Source organism: Grammomys surdaster, unplaced genomic scaffold (genome assembly GCF_004785775.1).
Source record: "Grammomys surdaster isolate TR1022 unplaced genomic scaffold, NIH_TR_1.0 187, whole genome shotgun sequence".
In the NCBI taxonomy this organism is placed as follows: domain Eukaryota; kingdom Metazoa; phylum Chordata; class Mammalia; order Rodentia; family Muridae; genus Grammomys; species Grammomys surdaster.
In genome coordinates this window covers 8,702,334-8,722,428 of record NW_021604632.1, presented here as the reverse complement: position 1 = coordinate 8,722,428, position 20,095 = coordinate 8,702,334, and the positions used below count along the sequence as shown (strand labels likewise).

Sequence of the window (20,095 nt, the reverse complement as noted above, 5' to 3'; positions counted from 1 at the left end):
TTCCTGGCTTGAGAAATTGGACAATTGTGAAACCAAAAAGAAGAGGGAGGCTCACTGTAATCTTTGGGAGTCAAAGGTAGGTAGATTGAGACTCTGGGACCCTCTCTTAAATAACAAAGAAAGTATTAAAGGAGAGAAGCCCCATAATATGATCAGGAAAGAACTAGTTTGAGGTAAGAATGATAGATAGCTTCATTTCAGGGCATATTGCATGTGAGTTACCTTTGTGACATCCTGGTGGAAAAGGCCAGAAGCTGGTTGGAAGTACAAGTCTGTGCTCAAGAGAAATGTCAGAACAGCAATGAATATTTATGAGACATCAGGGTAGAGGTGTTAATTGTGGGTGAAGTCATCGAGAGTAATGCAAATGAAAAAGAAATAGAACTAGAGTAGGATTCTATAGAAACTCTGCTTTCAAAGCCAGGGTAGAGGAAGACTCTGGGAAGAGATGGCACAGGAAGATGGGAAGGGAGCTTTCAGAAAATGTAGTAAGTAGGGAAGAGTTGCAGCACATTTGTTCTCAAGAAGGAAAGGACAGCAGAGCAAGGGAGAAGTTGCAGAGATGGAAGGGGTGGTGCAGTTTGTTTTTGAGCCAGGAAGTGACATGATGGGAACAGAATTTAGGTTGGCAGCAGTGGATGCACTGGATGCTGTGGGAGAGGAAAGACCAGAGGTAGGAGAGACTACAGCTGCCGCAGTAAAAATAATCCAAACCAGAGGTGACAGCCATGGGGTGAGGCTGAGGGGACTCTTGCCAGAGGACATAGCAGAACACACTAGGGACCTTCTTTTGCCTAGATAGCCTCTTCCCAACTGTCCCAACAGTTCCAACAGATTTGACACGAGACAGTACTTCTGCAGCATGCTCCTCAGAAATCCTGAGGTAGAAAAAGAAAGCTATTGTTTCAAAGGAAAAGATGACAGGGTGCAGTAACAAGGGACTATAATGAATTTAGTTGTGAAATTTCTATCCTGGGACAGGAGAGGAATGGTTACCAGGAAGAAATAGGATAGCATGGCTGATATGTCAGTCTTGTTATACCGTTCAGTCTTGTTATAAAGCAGTCAGACAGTGTAAGTCTACTGTGTGTGGCATTTGAGAAGGAAGGTTTTGGTTCATAAATCGTACAGAGAAGAGGCCAAAGCAGGAGAATAGCTGCAGGTTTACCTCAGGCCTGATCCTCACAGTGAGATCCAGGCCAGTAAAACCCTGTCTCAGGAAGAAAAGAAGCAAAGGAGGCTGGAGAGAAGGCTCAGCAGTTAAGAGCCCTGGTTGCCCTTTCAAAGGACCTGGGATTCAGTTCCGAGGACCCAGATGGCCGCTTACAACCACCTGTAATTCTAGATCCAGGAAATCGATGCCCTCTAATGAACACTGGGTATGCATATATTGAACTGACATGCACAGACAAAACACTTATACATATAAAAGAGTATAAAATACTTTTTTTTTTAAAGTTACTAGGCTAAGGACCTGATTTATTATGGACAGCGTCTCACTGAATGGTCAGAGCTACCCTCTAACTTGCTGTGTAGCCAGACTGGCCTTTTTTGTGTGGTGGTGGTTTTTAGTTTGTTTAGAAACAGTGTCTCCTGTAGCCTTGGCTGGCTCAAATTCACTGTGTAGCCAGGGTTACCGTGATTGCTGACCCTCCTGCCTCTACCTTCTGAGTGCTGGGATTACAAGTATGTGCTACCCTGTTGGCTTTTTCTGTTTTTGCTTGCTGAGACTTTTTCTGCCATCTCTCCTGACTTCAGGCTTTTCTGTCTTTGAGAGCACACCCTTTGCAGTGGCTTTGCTCCAGTCTTGTACTGGGACGGATGTACTGTCAATTGTGCTAAGGAGGCTCTATGTCCTAGTCTCTAAAATTGTTTTTAAATTTACATGTATTTATTGATTGATTTCTGTGTTTTATCTCTGTGTATATAGGTACATGTGTGCAATGTGGGGAGTGGTATCTGTGGAGTTCACAAACACCTTAGACGTTGGTTCTCTTCCACAGTGCAGGTCATCATTGGGTTTATCAGTTGTTGGCAAGGACCATCTTGCCACCCCTGGCTTTCTTCCTTTTATTGCTTCACATTTTAGGTTTTAACTTTAAAAAAAAAAATTCATATTGGTGTAGCAGGGTAGTACTCGTAGAGGTCAGAGGGAACCTCGTTAGTCAGTTCTCTCCTTCTGCCTTTACCTGAGTTCTTTAGGACCCACACCAGCTCACTATGCTTGTGAGGCAAGTACCTTTTACCAGCTGAGCACTGTTTAATTTTTATGTACACTTTATTTTGCCATAAAGTGGAGTGAAAAACTGAAAAAAATTTCTTTTTTTTTTTTTTTTTTTCAAATAGCCAACTGATTGATTCAGCATTATTTGTCAGTCCATTGGTGCTCTTAAGTCTGATAATTGATGGTGGCTGTCCTGAGTGCCATATGGAGACAGATCAAAGCCATACCTGGATTCAGCTGGAATGACTGATATACCTAATTAGTGCTGTCTGCTACCCTATGAATGGCTGTCCTTTAGTCATTGATTTGTCGTGCATCTTTCATTTAACTTTGTTGAGGTCATTGTTGTCGTCATCATCATCATTATTATTGTTATTTTGAAACAGGGTTTCACTATGTAGTCCTAGCTGTCCTAGACCGGACTGGCTTCAAACTCTAGGGATTGACCTTACCTCTCTCCCTGGGACTGTGTCCCCCTGAAGTGCATCTTTTTATCTTTGTGTGTATGGCCTAATTCTGAATTTTCTATTATTTTTCTTGTTATTGTTGTTGTTCTTCTTTCTCCTCCTCCTCTTCTTCTTCTCCTTTTCCTCTTCCTCTTCTTCCTCTTCCTTCTCCTCCTTTTCTTTTTTTTTTTGGCTTTTTCGAGACAGGGTTTCTCTGTGTAGCCCTGGCTGTCCTGGAACTCACTCTGTAGACCAGGGCAGCCTCGAACTCTGGAACTCAGAAATCCGCCTGTCTCTGCCTCCCAAGTGCTGGGATTAAAGCCGTGCCCCACCACTGCCCGGCTATCCTCCTTTTTTCTATTTGAGGTTGGTTGGTTAGTCCTGGAACTTACTCTGTACACCAGGCTGGCCTTGAACTCAGAGATCCACCTACCTCTGCCTCCTGAGTATAGGGATTAAAGGTATATGGCACCATGATCCAGCTGAAAAATAATAATTTCTTCTTGTTGTTGAGATAGGGTCCCAAGTACCCCAGGTTGGCTTTGGACTCACAAGGTAGCTAAATCCATTTTCTACTTGGTAAAATGCCAGTGTTTTTGTGATAAACTTTCAGTCATATCAACTGCTAGTTTATAATATTCCTTTTCAATAAAAACCACTAGGGTTTTACTGTTTACTCTTACTTTTTTTTTAATTAAAATGTTTAATTGTATTTATTTATTTTGTGTGTGCTTGTACAAATGCTATGGTGCATGTGTGCTCAGAGCACAACTTGGAGATGTAGGGTTTCTTCTTGGGTCTTAAAATGAACTAGGCTTAGCAGCAAGTGACTTTACCTGCCAGAGCCATTCCACTGACCCTCCCTTTTAAAATAAACTGTTATTGTTGTATGTGAGAGTATATGCAATGTATTTGTACATATGGAAGTCAGCATGTTGTTTTAATATTGGAAAACACCAGGTGTGCACCCATGTGCATTCCTGATGCCCGAGGAGGTCAAGATAACTACAGAGAATGTGAACCACCATGTAAGTGCTGAGAACTGAACCCTGGTCCACTGCATTAACAGCAAGCAGTCTTAACTGCTTGAGTTATCTCCCCAGCCCCTCTTTGTTTTTAACCCTGCCTCCCTGCCTGGCCTGGAACCTACTTCTGCTTTGTGGGTGTTGGGGTTGAAGACAAGGATGCCATGCCTGGTGAAAAATACTTTTTTTTTTTTTTTTTTTTTGGTTTTTTTCGAGACAGGGTTTCTCTGTAGCCCTGGCTGTCCTGGAACTCACTCTGTAGACCAGGCTGGCCTCGAACTCAGAAATCCGCCTGCCTCTGCCTCCCAAGTGCTGGGATTAAAGGCGTGCGCCACTACCACCTGGCATACTTTTTTTTTTTAATGATGTGTTTTTATTTTATGTGCATCTTGGTGTTTTGCCTGAATGTGTGTCTGTGTGGGTGTCCTGTCTCCTGGAACTGGAGTCACAGACAGTTATGAGCTGCCATGTGGGTGCTGGGAATTGAACCCAGGTCATCTAGAAGAGCAGCCAATACTCTTATTTTAATAAAGTAGTATTCTCCAGGTTGCATCTATGTTTACAAATTAATGCATTCTGAAATAAAACTGGTTTTGCTAAATGTCTTGAATTTACTTTTTCTCAATGTTACTGTTGTTAGCTCTGTTTTCATTGTAGTAAAGAAGCCGGGCGGTGGTGGTGCATGCCTTTAATCCCAGCACTTGGGAGGTAGAGACAGGCGGATTTCTGAGTTCCAGGCCAGCCTGGTCTACAGAGTGAGTTCCAGAACAGCCAGGGGCTATGCAGAGAAACCCTGTCTCATAAAACAAAACAAAACAAAAAACAAAAAAAAATCATTGTAGTAAAGAAAAATCTACATTTTCAAAAACCACTTACTGTCTGGTGATGGTGGCACACATCTTTAATAGGCCTAGTCTACAGAGTGAGTTCCAGGACAGCCAGGGCTGTTACACAGAGAAACACTGACTTGGGGAAATAAAGAAGAAAGAAAACCACTTAAAGTATATATGACATTTTAAGAGTCCTGAGGATAAATTCACTGTTCATTATGCTGTTAGGCCTGTGGGAGTCCTTCTCTGCTTTTACTTTGTAGGTTTGAGGGTCAGGGTCAACAGAACAAGCACTTTTACCCACTGAGCCATTCCTCCTGCCTGTTTTATTTTTGAGACAAGAGTGAGTCTTGTGTAGCCCAGACTGGCCCGGAACTTACTGAGTTTTTGGAGACTGTCCTTGTTTTGTTTAATTGCTTTTTGTTGAGGCACTCTCACACTGTTCAAGTTGGCCTTGAACTCTCAGCGAATTCTGCCTCAGCATCCAAGTCTCAGGACTGCAGGAGGGAGCCTCCACAGTGTTCAGCAGTTGCTCCTGATCATGCTTTCAGGACCACCGAGGGCTTGATGGGAAAGCAGAATATTCAGGAAAGCCACAGGAAAGCCTCTTAAAGTAATAAATTCACATCACATGTGAAGAAAGAATTATTTAATGGATTTTAATGCCTACCTGTTTTTCAGGCATTATATACAATGTTGCCATTGTAATGTCAGTGTCACGGAACTAAGACTGCTGATTAAGCCGAGCAGTGGTGGCCCACGCCTTTAATCCCAGCACTTGGGAGGCAGAGGCAGGGGGATTTCTGAGTTCGAGGCCAGCCTGGTCTACAGAGTGAGTTCCAGGACAGCCAGGGCTACACAGAAAAACCCTGTCTCGAAAAACAAAAACAAACAAACAAAAAAAAAAAAGGACTGCTGATTAGCTCGAATAAATGAGAAACTCACTGAATCTGACAAGTTGCAATCTTAAAAAATTCTTTTTTTAAAGGCTTCTCTTTCAGCTGGGTATAGTGGCACAGGCCTTTAATCTCAGAATTTGGGGAGATAGAGGTAAGCAGATCTCTGTGAGTTTGAGGTTAGTACTCTGGTCTACATACTGAGTTCCAAGGTTCCAGGACTGCCAAAATTATATATTCAGACCCTGTCTCGGAAAAAAAGAAAAAAAAAAAGGAGGGGGTATATAGGGGCAGGAGAGATTGCTCAGCAGTTAAGAGGAAGTTAACTGTAGTTAGTTCAAGGAAAAAAACTTTTTAGGGCTGGAGAAGTGGCTCAGTGGTTAAGAGCACTGTGGTTGCTCTTGAGAACCCAGGTTCAATTTCCAGCACCTACATGGTGGCTCACAACCTCTTATAACTTTGAGGAAATCAGACTTCCTGTTCTCATCTACATGGGTACCAGGCATGCAGTGGCACACAGACATACCTACAAGCAAAACACCCATATATAAAATAGTTTTTAAAGATTTTTTTTTAAGAAGTACCAGGTGATGGTGGCACACACCTTTAATACTGGTACTGGGAGGCAGAGGTAGGTGGGTCTCTTAAGTTCAAGGCCAGCTTAGTCTACAGAACAAGTGCAGCCAGGGATACACAGAGAAACCCTGTCTCAAAAAACAAACAACAAAAAGAAGTTATTTCTTGTATGAGTATTTGCTTATATGTATATTTGAGTACCATGTGTATGCCTAGTGCTTGAAGAGAAAAGGCTGGGAAGGGCACTGGAGTTACACATGATTATGATCTGCCGTCTGGATGCTGGCAACTGAACCCCTCAGGTCTTCTTCATGCTCTTGACCGCTGAGCCACATCCAGCCTCTAATTTTTTTTTTTTTTTCGTTTTTCAAGACAGGGTTTCTCTGTGTAGCACTGGCTGTCCTGGAACTCACTCAGTAGACCAGGCTGGCCTCGAACTCAGAAATCCGCCTGTCTCTGCCTCCCAAGTGCTGGGATTAAAGGCGTGCGCCACCACCGCCTGGCCAGCCTCTAATTTTTAAAATCCATAAGGTAGACTAACTTGTGGTGCTGATATGGTTCCATCGAGGAAAAAGGGTAGTGAGATGAAGAGAGCTCTAGGGGCTGTTCCTGTTAGCTGTAGTTTCTGCTACTCAGAATGCTGAGGCAGGGTGATTACAGTTTTAACACCTATGGAGTAAAGTCAAGGCAAGCCTGAGAAACTTAATGAGACCTTGGGTCAAAATAAAGAGGACTGGGAATACAGTTAAGTGGCAAAAGTCTTACCTAGAGTGTGCCAGCCACGAGGTTTAAGCTCCCGTAGTGCAATGAGTAATGACTAGGGAGATGTGGACATGAAAATTCTTTAATAGGGGCAGAAGAGATGGCTCAGTGGTTAAGAGCACTGACTGGTCTGCCAGAGGTCCTGAGTTCAATTCCCAGCAACCACATGATGGCTCACAACCATCTGGGATCTGATGACCTCTTCTGTTGTGTATCTTAAGACAGCTGCAGTGTACTCATATACATAAAATATAGATAAAGAAAATCCTTAGCCGAGTGGTGGTGGCGCACGCCTTTAATCCCAGCACTTGGGAGGCAGAGGCAGGCGGATTTCTGAGTTCGAGGCCAGCCTGGTCTACAGAGTGAGTTCCAGGACAGCCAGGACTACACAGAGAAACCTTGTCTCGAAAAAAAAAAAAAAAAGAAAAAAAAAGAAAGAAAAGTCCTTTAACAGTGTTTGGTAAAGTGTATATGTGCACCAGTAAGGTTCCCCTGTCCTAAAGGCCTAAGGTACCAGATCCCCTTGGGACTGAAGTCATACTGTTTTAAGCTACCCAGTATGGGTGCAGAAAACTAGACCCGGGTCCTCTGAAGGAGCAGAGAGCTCTAGTAACCCCTGAGTCATCTTTCCTGCCCTAAAGTATTAATTTCATTCACTTGAGGAAATAAAATAACTAAAATTTTTTATGAAAGGAATACATTTTTCAACTTGGGGTGGAGAAGGCAGGTAGTGCTAAATCACTGGTTATTTTCCAGGTTTAGATAGACTGTGAACTGAAAGGAATGCTAATCCATTCACACTGTACTTACTGCCAAAAACAATGAACTTCAAAAACCAAGCAAACAGAGGAAAACCAAAAACACCCGAGAAATTGTTCTTGAATTGTCAGAAAGAAGAGTATGAACAATAACCTGGAAAGAAAGCTTAAGTCTGACCAAGATATTTATGAGCAGTCGTCATCATTTATGTGAAATTGATCAATTCTGCAGATCATTTCCCTAAAGTATTTTAGCTTCGGCTTCTTTTGGCCTGTGGTGGTTCTTCTGTGGTGGAAGATGAGTTGCACAGGCCGTGAGGTCAAGTAAGCTCACTGGTTCTGGGTGATACCATTGTTTAAGCACCAGTTAAACAGTGATAAGCCATGCTAAGGATGACAAAATTCATAAAATTCCTACCATGCAGGTATTTAAAAATACAAACCTCCTTCCTCTTCTATGCTTCATTCCCAGATGGAATGTAGCTTTAGAAGTCAGTCTACCTCTCTGGAGAAGCTGATGTTAGCCGATTCAGGAACATGTCAGTGCAGTGGCACAGGCTGATAAGCCCACGATTCAAGACTCTCATGTGTACCTGATATTTAAGTCTTGTTCCCTGTTCAGGCATTTACCTGAATATTGATATTTCAGTGTATCTTTTTTGTCCCCAGTCTTAGTGCCTCCCCTGACCAGCAAGCTTATCAAACTGAACCATGCATGTCCTGGCAGGTTCCTTTGTAGTGTAAGTGTGAAGGGCTGGAGTTTTAGCCCTATCTCTGTTCTTTCTCTTAAGGGGGTTTTCTCATTTGCCTCACCAACTTCCACATCAAAGCAGGAGTGGCTTCTCACATCTTTCTCCAGAGGCACTTTGAACACACATTCCTATTGTGCTGATTAGTTTTTGCCAGCCTAACTAGAGTCACCTGGAAAGAGGGAACCTCGATTGAGACATCTCCTCCCTCAGACTGACTCCTTGGCGTGTCTGTGGACATTTTCTTTCATTGCTTATTTATGTAGGAGGGTCTACCCTACTGCATGTACATATAACCCACATAAGACATACACATAAACATATAATTAATAAAATAAAATCTTTAACAACGACAAAAATCTCAAAATTGCCAATCGAGTACAGATTTCTACAGGCTTTTCTTTTTAAAAGAATCTGTGTTCTGGCCCGGCAGTGGTGTTGCACACCTTTAATCCCAGCACTTGGGAGGCAGGAGCAAGCGGATTTCTGAGTTCTAGCCAGCCTGGTCTACAGAGTGAGTTCCAAGACAGCCAGGGCTACACAGAGAAACCTTGTCTTGAAAAACCAAAAAAAAAAAAAAAAAAAAAAAGGGAAAAACATGTTGAGACAGTAGTTTCAAACATCAAATTTTGCCACTGTTCCCTTTACAAAGCAACCCCTCAGGTCTTCTCTAGAATGAGTTTAAAATCAGAGACACAAAGTCTTCTCCGGAGAGTTAGCCTAGCCGGTTCCCCTTCAGCTCACCCAGACGCAGTAGGGTCCGCAGAGTGAGCGGGGTAGGCACAAACATGGCGAAGCGGTTCTTCGAAGCCTACAATGAGGTCCCCCATGGCACCCAGTGTCATCGCAAGACCCACATCACCACGGCCTTTGTGGCATAATAGGCTCCGCTTACAGCATCACACACAACCCTGCAGATTCCCCCCTGGAAGCAGTGGCCAGAGTTGGCCGGTTCACATTCACTGCAGGTGCTGTTGGAGCGATGTTTGGTCTCACCACCTGTGTCAGTGCCCAGGTCTGAGAGAAGCCAGATGACCCCCTGAGCTACTTCATTGGAGGCTGCGTGGGAGGCCTGACATTGGAGCACGCACTATGGGACTGCAGCCATGGGGTGTGTCTACATGGGTACTGCGGCCGCCCTGTTCAAGATTGGCAAGCTGGAAGGCTGGGAGTTGTTTGCCACCCCTAAGGTGTGACCCAAACCCCCATAGCAAATAAATGCTATATGTCCCTGAAAAAAAACAAAACAAAACAAAGTCTTCTCCGGAATAATGCTTCACTAATCACATTTTGTGGAAGCAAAGAACCTCAGGGCCATCAGCCTAAATAAACCTCTTTGGATTAAGTTTGTGGAAACTTAGAACATATTTGAGAACAGTCTGAAACTGAAGGAAGGTTTTTCAGATGACCTACCACCATGTGGGTTTTTGCAACATTAGCCTCTCTAGTAATCTATCTCAAATAGGTGCTCTGTGGCCTAGGCAAGTACTTTCCACTCTCCAGTTGCCCACACTATTTCTTGGCGCTCTGTATCTTTCTCCATAATTTAAATGGAGCTTGTTTGTCCCACTAAACCAGTGGTGGTGGTGACTGTGTGTCTTTCCTAGGAGATCACCTTCTGACTGTTTTTGTTTTCTGTAACAAGGTCTCATGTATCCTATAGCCCAGGCTAGTCTAACACTCCTTACTGGTACCTCCCACTCAGGTCTTACTAGTATACGATGATGATCTTGCTTTGTTTCCCTAAATTTAATTTTAAGTTGGCTAGGAGTACAGTGTAGAAGACTTGAGTAAAAAGGAGAGTCTTCCTATGCACTCCAGTTACCGTCCTTGGAGTTTAGAGGGAAATATCAAGCACGTTTTTCCACAGTCTACCCTGTCCAGAGAGCATTTACTAGAATTCCTATTTGACAGATGTGTCTCTGGCCCCTTCTAATACAAGCAAATGATCTCCTGTTTTCCTTCCCTGTCATACCCACTGATCCTTGGATGTGGTTCTGGCATCTTGTGTGGTGAGTGTGACATCACAACCTTTTATCTGTATTGGTCTTTCCATTTCCCCTTCCCTGCATCTGAAACAACACATTTTATTCTGTGGCCTTCACAAATTCAAGCCAGCAATGTTAAAACCTGGTAACAAGAGATGGATTTGAAAGAGGAGAAAAGGAAATATATAACTTTTACTAAAACAAAAACAAAACAAAAGTAAGCTTTCTAAGGATGCTTCCTAAAACTGTTTCCATGTATTGCTAAACATAACTCATTATACACTGTAAAATTCTTCTTTTCACATTCTGTACACAACTGCTTGGCTTTTGTTTCTTTTGTTTTTTGAGACTGGGTCCCTAGCTCAGGGTGGCATAAGCTCACTGCAATCTTCTGGCTTCGTTTTCAGAGTGCTGGAGTTATAGGTGAGCACCACAAAGCTCTGCCTCAACTATGTGTGATAAGAAGTGAGGAGAGCAGGGTAGGACTAGTGAGGCAGCAGATCTGTGAGTTCAAGGCTAGTCTGGTCTACAGAGAGAGTTCAAGGACAGCCAGGGCCACACTAAGGAACCCTGTCTCAAAACAAACAAACAAAAACAAAACAAAAAAAGCAAGCAAACAAACAAAAAGATGAGAATAAAAGCTGGACATGGTAACCACTGCATCACCTCAGCCTTTGGGAGGTGGGCCAGGAATGTGAAGGTCCAGGTCATCCTCTACTACACAAAGTTGCAGACCAGCAGGGACTCAGGAAACCTTGTTCTAACAGACAAACATGCCTGTAATCCCAGCATTCTGGAGTCTGAGGCAGCAAGTTCACTGTAAGCCTGAGTCTGAATCATGAATTCCAAGATAGCCTTGGCAAGACCCACAAAACAGATAAACACATAAAATTGGCTAACATAAATCTTAAATAAAATCAAATTTGCTTTTAAAAATTTGTGCTTTTGGGGCTAGAAAGGTGGCTCAATGGTTAAGAGCACTGACTGTTCTTCCAGAGGTCCTGAGTTCAATTCCTAGCAACCACATGGTGGCTCACAACCATCTGTAATGGGATCTGATTCTCTCTTCTAGTGTGTCTGAAGACAGCTACATAAAATAATTTTTTTAAAAAGAAATCATTTAAAGCTGGGTGGTGGTGGTGCACGCCTTTAATCCCAGCACTTGGGAGGCAGAGGCAGGTGGATTTCTGAGTTCTAGCCAGCCTGGTCTACAGAGTGAGTTCCAGGACACCCAGGGCTGTACAGAGAAACCCTGACTCGAAAAACAAAACAAAAAAATAAAAAATAAATTAAAAAAAGAAAAGAAGAAATCATTTTAAAAAAAATCTGTGCTATAAAACATTCAAGAGTTTTTTGGTTTTTTTTTTTACTGTTTTTCAAGAAAAGTAAAAGTACATCAGTTTTTTTTGGGGGGGGGCTTCTCTATATATCGTTATATCCCCAGTCATCAATTTATATTTTTAATGTATTTTTATGTATAATTTTAAAATTATACATAAAGTATACAAATTATTTATGTACCCTTGGGTGAATTTTTACAAGTGGATATTCTTGTATAATGAGTCTAGATACATTTTAAGGGGGTGGAATATAGCATGTGTGAGGCTGTGGGTTCAATTCCCAACTCTAAGAGATTGATGTAAAACAAGACTGAATGCACGCCCCACCCAAGAATCCACTGTCCTGCTTCCAGTACCATGAATTAATTTCGCTGTCTTTAGAAGGTCATACAGATTGGGAAACTATAGTATTCACTCCGTGTCTGGCTTCTTCTTGCCCGTGGGCGGAAGGCAGTCTGCTCTTGGGACTTGCCGCTGACTCATTCTCATTGTCACATTCCATGAGAGTATGCCACCGTTTACTCAGTCTCCTAGATCAGGGGTCTGAGATAGTTCCTTTGCTCCAGGCATGAAATTAAGAAAAGATCTTTAATAAAGGAAAGAAAAGGCCAGGCAGTGGTGGTGCACGCCTTTAATCCCAGCACTTGGGAGGCAGAGGCAGGCGGATTTCTGAGTTTGAGGCCAGCCTGGTCTACAGAGTGAGTTCCAGGACAGCCAGGGCTATACAGAAAAACCCTGTCTTGAAAAACCGGAAAAAAAAAAAAAACAGGAAAGAAAAATGTAATTACTCTATGGGAATTGTTGTTTTGCCTGCATATATGTCTGTGGACCATGCACATGAGTTAGATATGGTTGTGAGTTTAGTATATATGTGCTGGGAATTGAACGTGGGTCCTCTGCAGGAGCAATGCTCTTAACTGCTGAGCCATCTCTCTAGCCTTGAAGAAAAAATATTTTGAAAAAGTTTTGTCTACTTTTTTAGGTAATAAACATATCTGGCCTATAAGAAGCACAAACATGTTTCCTCCTGTGCTTTTAGGGTAATACTTTCTATGAATATTTGTCAGTTACATGAAAAGCAGGTGCTAGGGAAACTGAGTACTCTTTTTTTTTTTTCAGGGAGAGATTCAACTTTAAAATAACATTTGTAGCTATATGTGGTAACTCATGCCTTTAGTCCCAGAGGATCTGGTTTGAAGCCCACCTAGTCTTTGAAACCTTGTCTCAAAAAAAAAACTAACTAACTAACTAAATAAATAAATAAATATTTGTATATTAATGCTTTGTGTGTATACATGTGAAAATCAGACGATTTGTGAGTTAGTTCATTCCTAAACACATAAAGTTCTAAGGATCAAGCTCAGGTCATTAGGCTAAGCATTCAAGCTACCTCTCTGGAGACAGGGTCTTATGTATTCCAGGGCCTTATGTATGTACTCTGTCCTGTTTAGGTGCTTGGTGCTGGGGGAGGTAGCTCAGTTGATAGTGTGCTTACTCCTAACATACACTAAAACCAGTTCAGTCCCTAGTACCTAATAAACTGGATGTGGTGTCACATACCTGTAATGCCAGCCCTGGGGAGATGTAGGGAGATGGAAGCAAATGGATCATAAATTCAAGATCACCCTCAGGTACTTAGGTACGTAGGGACTTGAAGGTCAGCCTGGGTTAGAGATCCTATCTCAAACAAAAAGGAACAAACAAACCCTGTGTCTTTGTTAGGGTTACTGTTGCTGTCATGAAACACCATGACTAAAGCAACTTGGTGAGGAAAGGGTTCGTTTGGCTTAGTTTCCACATCACTTAGTTTCATCATCAAAGGAAGTCAAAACAGGAACTAAAGCAGGGCAGGAACCTGGAGGCAAGACCTGATGTAGAGGCCATGGAATGGTACTGCTTGCTGGCTGACTCCTCATGGTTTATTCTGCCTGTTTTCTTGTAAAACCCAGAACCACCAGCCCAGGGGTGGTACAGCCTACAATGGGCTGCCCCCCCCATCAGTCATAATTAAGAAAGTGCCCTATAGACTTGCCCACAGCCTGATCGTATCTAGGCGTTTTTCTCAGTTGAGGCTCCTTCCTCTCTAATGACTCTAACTTGTGTAAAGGTGACAATAAAAATAGCCAGCATACCCTGAAGAGCCTGCATTTAACAGTACAGTGTGTGTAAAAAGGAAGGAGTATTAAGGGTGGGAGGGCTTAGAGATTTCCTCAGTATGATCATGGGGGCTAGTTTATTTTTACTTTTTAATTTGCAGTGGCAATAATCTCTCCCCCACCTCAGCTTTTTTTTTTTGGAGGGGGGGCAGTGTTCAGAATCTTACTACCTAGTCCCTGTTATTCTTAAACTTGTAGTAATCTTCCTCCTCAGAGTGATGAATACTGGGATTGCAGGTGTGTGCTACCAGGCCTTACTTAGTTTCTTGGTTGTTTCTTTTTGTTTGGAGTTGGTTTGCTTTGTCATGACAATTATTTATGTACTTGAGTGTCTATGAGTGACTATGGAGATCAGAAGACAACTTGTACAACTTGGTCCTACGTCTACTGTATGGGTTGTGGGTGCTAGGGATTTAACTTAGGTCCTCAAGCTCAGTGGAGTCTCTACTCGCTGGGCTGCCTCACCAGCCCTAGTTTTTGGGGTTTTTTTGTTTTGTTTTTTTTGTTTTTTGTTTTTTTTTTTTTTTTTTTTTTTGAGACCAGATTTTATTGTGTAGCTCAGGTCAGCTTTGATCTTCTTTCTTAGAGATCCTCTCTTCTTATGGACAGTTGACAGCCATGCTTTTTGTGTTGTGTTGTGTTTTGTTTTGTTTTGTTTTTTTGCAGTGTGCGTGCGTGTGTTACATATTGCTAGGGAGAAACCTGGGCAATTATACACTTTACTACTGAGCTGCATCCCAGCCTTTCTTAAAGTCTTTCTGTTCCCATTGTTTTTTAAATTATTGTGTATGTAAATCAGTGAGTTGGGAAGCAGATTCAGCTCTGACTAGTTTTGACATGTTTTGAGATGAAATATCTTCATCAGGGGAGTGAAGATATAAGAAGCTCCTACAGGGTTACACAGTAGATTTAGCACATTGCACCCTAGCAGAGCTGAGGTCAATTCAGAATCTTTCTTAGAAATGAAAATACTATGACAAGTCTATAAATACGTACCTTGTTTTATTTTTGTTTATAAAAAAGTATCTCCAGACAGTGGTGGTGCACCCCTTTAATTCCAGCACTCAGGAGGCAGAGGCTGGTGATCTCTTGAGTTCAAGGCCAGCCAAGGCTACATGGAGAAACCCTGTCTTGAAAAATCAAAAAAATTATCCTTTATTTTTATTTGAATGTGTGTATGGTTGTGTGAGCTTATGTGCCCTATATGCCTACTCCTGTGGAGTAGGAGAGGCACCTGATTCTCTGGAACTGGATACAGTTGTGAACTGCCATGTGGATGCTAGGAATTGAACGCTGGTCCTCTGAAAGAGTAGTCAGTACTCTTAATCCCTGCACCATCTCTCCAGCCTGGTTTATTTTCTATACAACTAAAGTGAAGTAGAGAATTCTGTGGGACAGTTATAAGCTCTGTATTGTTTACATGTCTTTGGATGAGGATCACTGAATGAAAGAGGAGAAAAGACATGTCACTAAGAAAGTTAAGGGTATGTTTTACCAAAATGAGAAGGGACAAAGACTACATTGACTGGAGAATGTAGTTTTATTTTGCTACAAAGGATATAATTTACTTAGACTGAATCTCCAGAGATGCTCTTTGAACTTTAGTTTTATTTTTTAGACCTAAAATATGGATCATATTTCAGGTCTACTATTCTTCAGAGGATGGGGAGTGATTAAAATAGCTAACATTCATTAAGCATGCAGAGCTTGCCAGGCCCTGTTCCAAGTGCTTTTCATCGGATGCTTCTGACTGCAGAAGAGAGATTCTTGTTTCCTCCATAGGTAACTTGAGGCAATGGGATCAGCCCAAGAAGGAAAGGTCTGAGAGACATGCAGGCAGTCTGGCCCCAGAGCCTATACTGTTTACTGTGTTAGCTATGTTAAGGATTCATCCCAAATATTGATGCTGTGGTAGTCACGTAAGTGGGAATACCTGCAGCTTTGAAGAACAAAAATAGTAATGTAGACAAGACAGGGCAAAGTGATAAAAGAGTATGTCTTCCACCCTTTGAATGTATCTGCAGTACGTGATACTTTGTCACGGAGGTAGCTATAGGAGGACATCCTGTATTTTCTTCCTATGTCCACAGTGATTGTTTAGGTAAGTTCACAAAGCTCTTTCATCTATTATATTATATGCTGCTATGGCTACTGAATGCCCAGTTCCTTTTACCATAAAAGAGGATAGAATTGTTTAAATTCTATGTTAAATGCTATAATTTATTGAATCAAATCTTAAGATAATCTTCCAGGACACTTTAGAGAAACAATACTTCTTTTAAAATATGTGTGCACATGTGTTTGTATGTGTATGCATTTGTATGTTTATATGTGTTTGTATTAGTGTGTGTGCATATGTTTGTATGGTTTTGTGTATTTATTGTAAGTTGGGAGGTGGGGCTTTTTGTTTTGCTTCCTTGCTTCATTTTTTGTTTTGTTTGAGAAGACAGTGGCAGTGTCTTGCTGTGTAGCCCAGACTTGCCTATACCTTTTTTTTTTTTTTTTTTTTTTTTTTTTTTTTTTTTTTTTTTGGCTTTTCAAGACAGGGTTTCTCTGTGTAGTCCTGGCTGTCCTGGAACTCACTCTGTAGACCAGGCTGGCCTCGAACTCAGAAATTCACCTGCCTCTGCCTTCCAAGTGCTGGGATTAAAGGTGTGTGCCACCACTGCCAGGCAGACTTGCCTATATCTTGCTGTAGAGACCTGGCTGAGTTCAAATTTGCATTGATCCTCCTCACTATGCTTCCTTTGTGCTGGGATGAGCCACCACATTTGGTTTTTAAGGTGTTTTATTAGCCATTTCAAATGTAAAAGTCTATGCTAATTAGCTTTCTAGTACTGTAAAAAGCTACTTTAGGCAAATATATGGTGTATAATGAGCAGAAGGCTTTATTTTTGCTTAGTGTTTCAGAGAGTTCTGTCCTTGAACAATTGGCCTTGTTGCTTTGGGACCCATGAGGTCAAACACCCAGTGGGAGTATGTGGGAGAACAAAGCTGCTTCTTATTCTGCAGGGAAGCAGAGAAGGGGCCAGAGACCCCAGCTTCCCTTTGAGAATACATTCCTGATGACCTGACTTCCTGCCACTAGAACCATCTTCTAAAGATGCACCGTTTGTCCATTTCAGAAGTGGGACTAAGCCTTAACACATTGGGCCTTTGAAGTATGTTTACAGTCCAAACTATAACCAGGTGTAGTGGTACACACCTTTTATTCCAGCACTTAGGAGGCAGAGGCAGTGGAATTTGAGTTTGAGTCCAGCCTGGTCTGCAGATTGAGTTCCAGGACATATAGGGCTACATAGAGTGAGACTGTCTCAAGATAAACATCCAGGGCTGGAGAGATGGCTCAGCAGTTAAGAGCACTGACTGGTCTTCTAGAGGTTCTGAGTTCAATTCCCAGCAGCCACATGGTGGCTCACACCATCTATAATGGGATCTTCTGGTGTGTCTGAAGACAGCTAGTGTGTACTCATATACATAAAATAAATAAATCTTAATAAAAACTATACAATTTGTAGCAAAATCATAAAGCTGTCTAATCAGTCTTCCATTACTCTTCAACATAAACTTGGGATTTAGGAAACAAAACAATTACAACAACAACAAGAAGAAGAATAAAAAGAATTCTCAAATAGAGAAAGATTCTCTGTGTGGCTTCTGTGTTTGGTTGGCTGTACTTGAGTGTATGGATTAGGACTAACATGCAGATGTTTTTAGAAGGCCTGGAGAGCTCTTGTTACTGAGCAGGAGTCCTTTAGCATCTCACGGCTGCATCTCTTCAGCAAGGCTGCGATGTGGGAATGAAAGAGTGGGACTTGCCTTTTATTTACTAAACTCTAAAAATCTACCTTCGCCTACTATCTTGTTTTGTTGTTTGTTTGAGGCTGGGTCTCAGATATGTGTTCCCAGCTGTCTTGGAACTCACTTTGTAAGTCTGTAACTCAGATCCACCTGCCTCTGCCTCCCAAGTGTTAGGATTAAAGGTGTGTGCCAACAAACCCAGCTGTCTGTTATCCTCTAATATTGATGAAGTCTGTGTTGTAGAGGTGGTTTCAAACTCTGCTCAGAGGGACCTGCTTTCTGATGTTTGGGGGATACGTCATTATTTTATCTTTGTCTTTCCTTAAAGAGGAAAACTACCTTTCTGATATCTGATAACTGTGATATCTGATAACTCTTCAATTGACGCAGTGGATGACCTCTTTTAACCTTGAACCTACATTCTAGACTTCCTAACTATTTGGTTTTCAGTGACTGTTACTTCCTCTTTTCCTGTGCCTCTGTTTTTGTGCTGTAAACTTGTTCTATCTTTTCTGCCTGGGCCAAGATTGATATGAAAGATTTTTATGTTTTTTATTTTTATGTTTTTATTTTAACCTTATGTATTTGGAGTTTTGCCTGCACATATGTCAGTGCCCATGAAGGCCAGAAGAGCCGTAGATCCCCTAGAACTGGGGTTCAGGAGTGTGTGAGGTACCATGTGGGTGCTGGGATTCAAACTTGGGTTCTCTGGAAAAGCAGCCAGTGCTCTTAACTGATGGACCATCTCTCCAGCCCCAGTGTTTTGTTTGTTTTGTTTTTTAAAGATTTATTTTTAAATCTGCATATGTGGGGAGTAGGAGATGTGCCAGTGAGTGGGGGCACCACAGAGGCCAGAAGAGGATACTGAAGCCCCTGGAGATGGATTTACAGGCACTTGTAAGCCACCTTTTGTGAACGTGGGTGTCCTTACCTGCTTGGCCATCTCTTCAGCCCTTGCTAATACTTCTTGGAAGGAGTTCCTAACTATTGTGCAATAAACAATACAATAAACACTTATTGAGCAAATATTCTTTGCTAAGTACTGGACTAATTTCTGAAGCATGTAAAAATGTTAAGTTTGCTATATTGGTTAAAAATGATGCTCCAAATCTGTAAGGCTTTACAATTTCTAAAAAATCTCTCTCAATACATTAATTCATCTAATCCTTGTAATGACTATCTTAAGATAGCTATCATAATTTTACACATGAAGAAACTGAAACCCAAAGAAACCAGATGGACAGACACATAAGATGCACAGTCTCTTTCATAAAGGGATAACTTTTCTGAAGGTAGTACTCACCTGTTTATGTCTGCTGTGAGTTGGCAGGGTCCAGCTGCTCTCTCCCTGTGCTATTGCCATGATGTCTTTGATAAAGAAAAGGTGCCAGTAACTATTCAGGCTCCTTTGTGCTACTTTTGGTGACTCAGAAGCCATTTGCTGCTTCTGTGGTAGATAGCCTCATAAATTAAATATTGAGCCTGATTGTAAATCTTATGTCTGATATTCAAAAGATGAAATGCCATAGGATGAAAAGCTCTGGCCCAAGGGGTTTCTGTTTATAGTACAGTAATAGTTTGAAGGGTTAGTCTTTTGATATGCCTGGTGGTAGCATGTGAGAGTGAGGCAGGGTTATGAGTTGGAGGCCAGCCTGAACTACACACATAGATAGCAAGACTATCTTATTTTTTATGAGATTTCTTAAAAAATTTATTTATTTTTATTTTATATACATTGGTGTTTTGCCTATATACGTGTCTGTTTGAGGGTGTCAGATCCCCTGGAATAAGCATCACAGACAGTTGTGAACTGAACTGGTTGTTGGGAATTGAACCCAGGTTCTCTGAAAGAGAAGCCAGTGCCCTTTTAACCACTGAGCCATCTCTCTAGCCCCAAGCAAGATTATCTTAAAGGGAAACAGCCCCAACAAAAATGCAGTCTTCTGTCAGACACTATCTTAGATACATGTTTGACTGTTTGATCCACATTCTCTTTTAATGTTCGCTTATTTGTATGTATGTATGTATGTATGTATGTATGTATGTGAGTGTAAGTGCAGACATGCATGTGTCACACTGTATGTGTGAGCTCAGAGGACAGTTTGCTGCTGGAGTTGGATCTCTCTATCACATGGGTTCTGGAGATTGAACTCAGCATCAGCCTTGGCACCAAAGGACTCTGACCTGCTTAGCCATCACCCTGGTCCCCTTTTGCTTTATCTCTCTCTCTCTCTCTCTCTCTCTGTGTGTGTGTGTGTGTGTGTGTGTGTGTTCTTGATGTGGTGATGGTAGAGGACGCTTGTGCCATGGGGCATGATTGTGGAGGCCAGAAAATAGTTTTGTGGGATCTGTTTTTTTCCTTCCAACTTTTCATGGATTCCAGAGATTGAGCTCAGATTTCCAGTATTGCTGTGCAAGGAATTCTACTCACTTGAGTCATCTCTGTGGCTGCTTTTTCTCTCCTCTCCTCTCCTCTCCTCTCCTCTCCTCTCCTCTCCTCTCCTCTCCTCTCCTCTCCTCTCCTCCCCTCCCCTCCCCTCCCCT

At 42.0% G+C, this 20,095-nt stretch overlaps 1 protein-coding gene and 1 pseudogene across 2 annotated transcripts in view; both read left to right on the top strand.

Moving 5' to 3' along the window:
* Positions 1 to 20,095, top strand: part of Sntb2 (syntrophin beta 2) — an 80,929-nt gene that overhangs the window by 7,984 nt on the left and 52,850 nt on the right. The gene's annotated exons all lie outside the window — the stretch shown is intronic.
* LOC114622233 lies at positions 9,055 to 9,462 on the top strand (annotated as a pseudogene).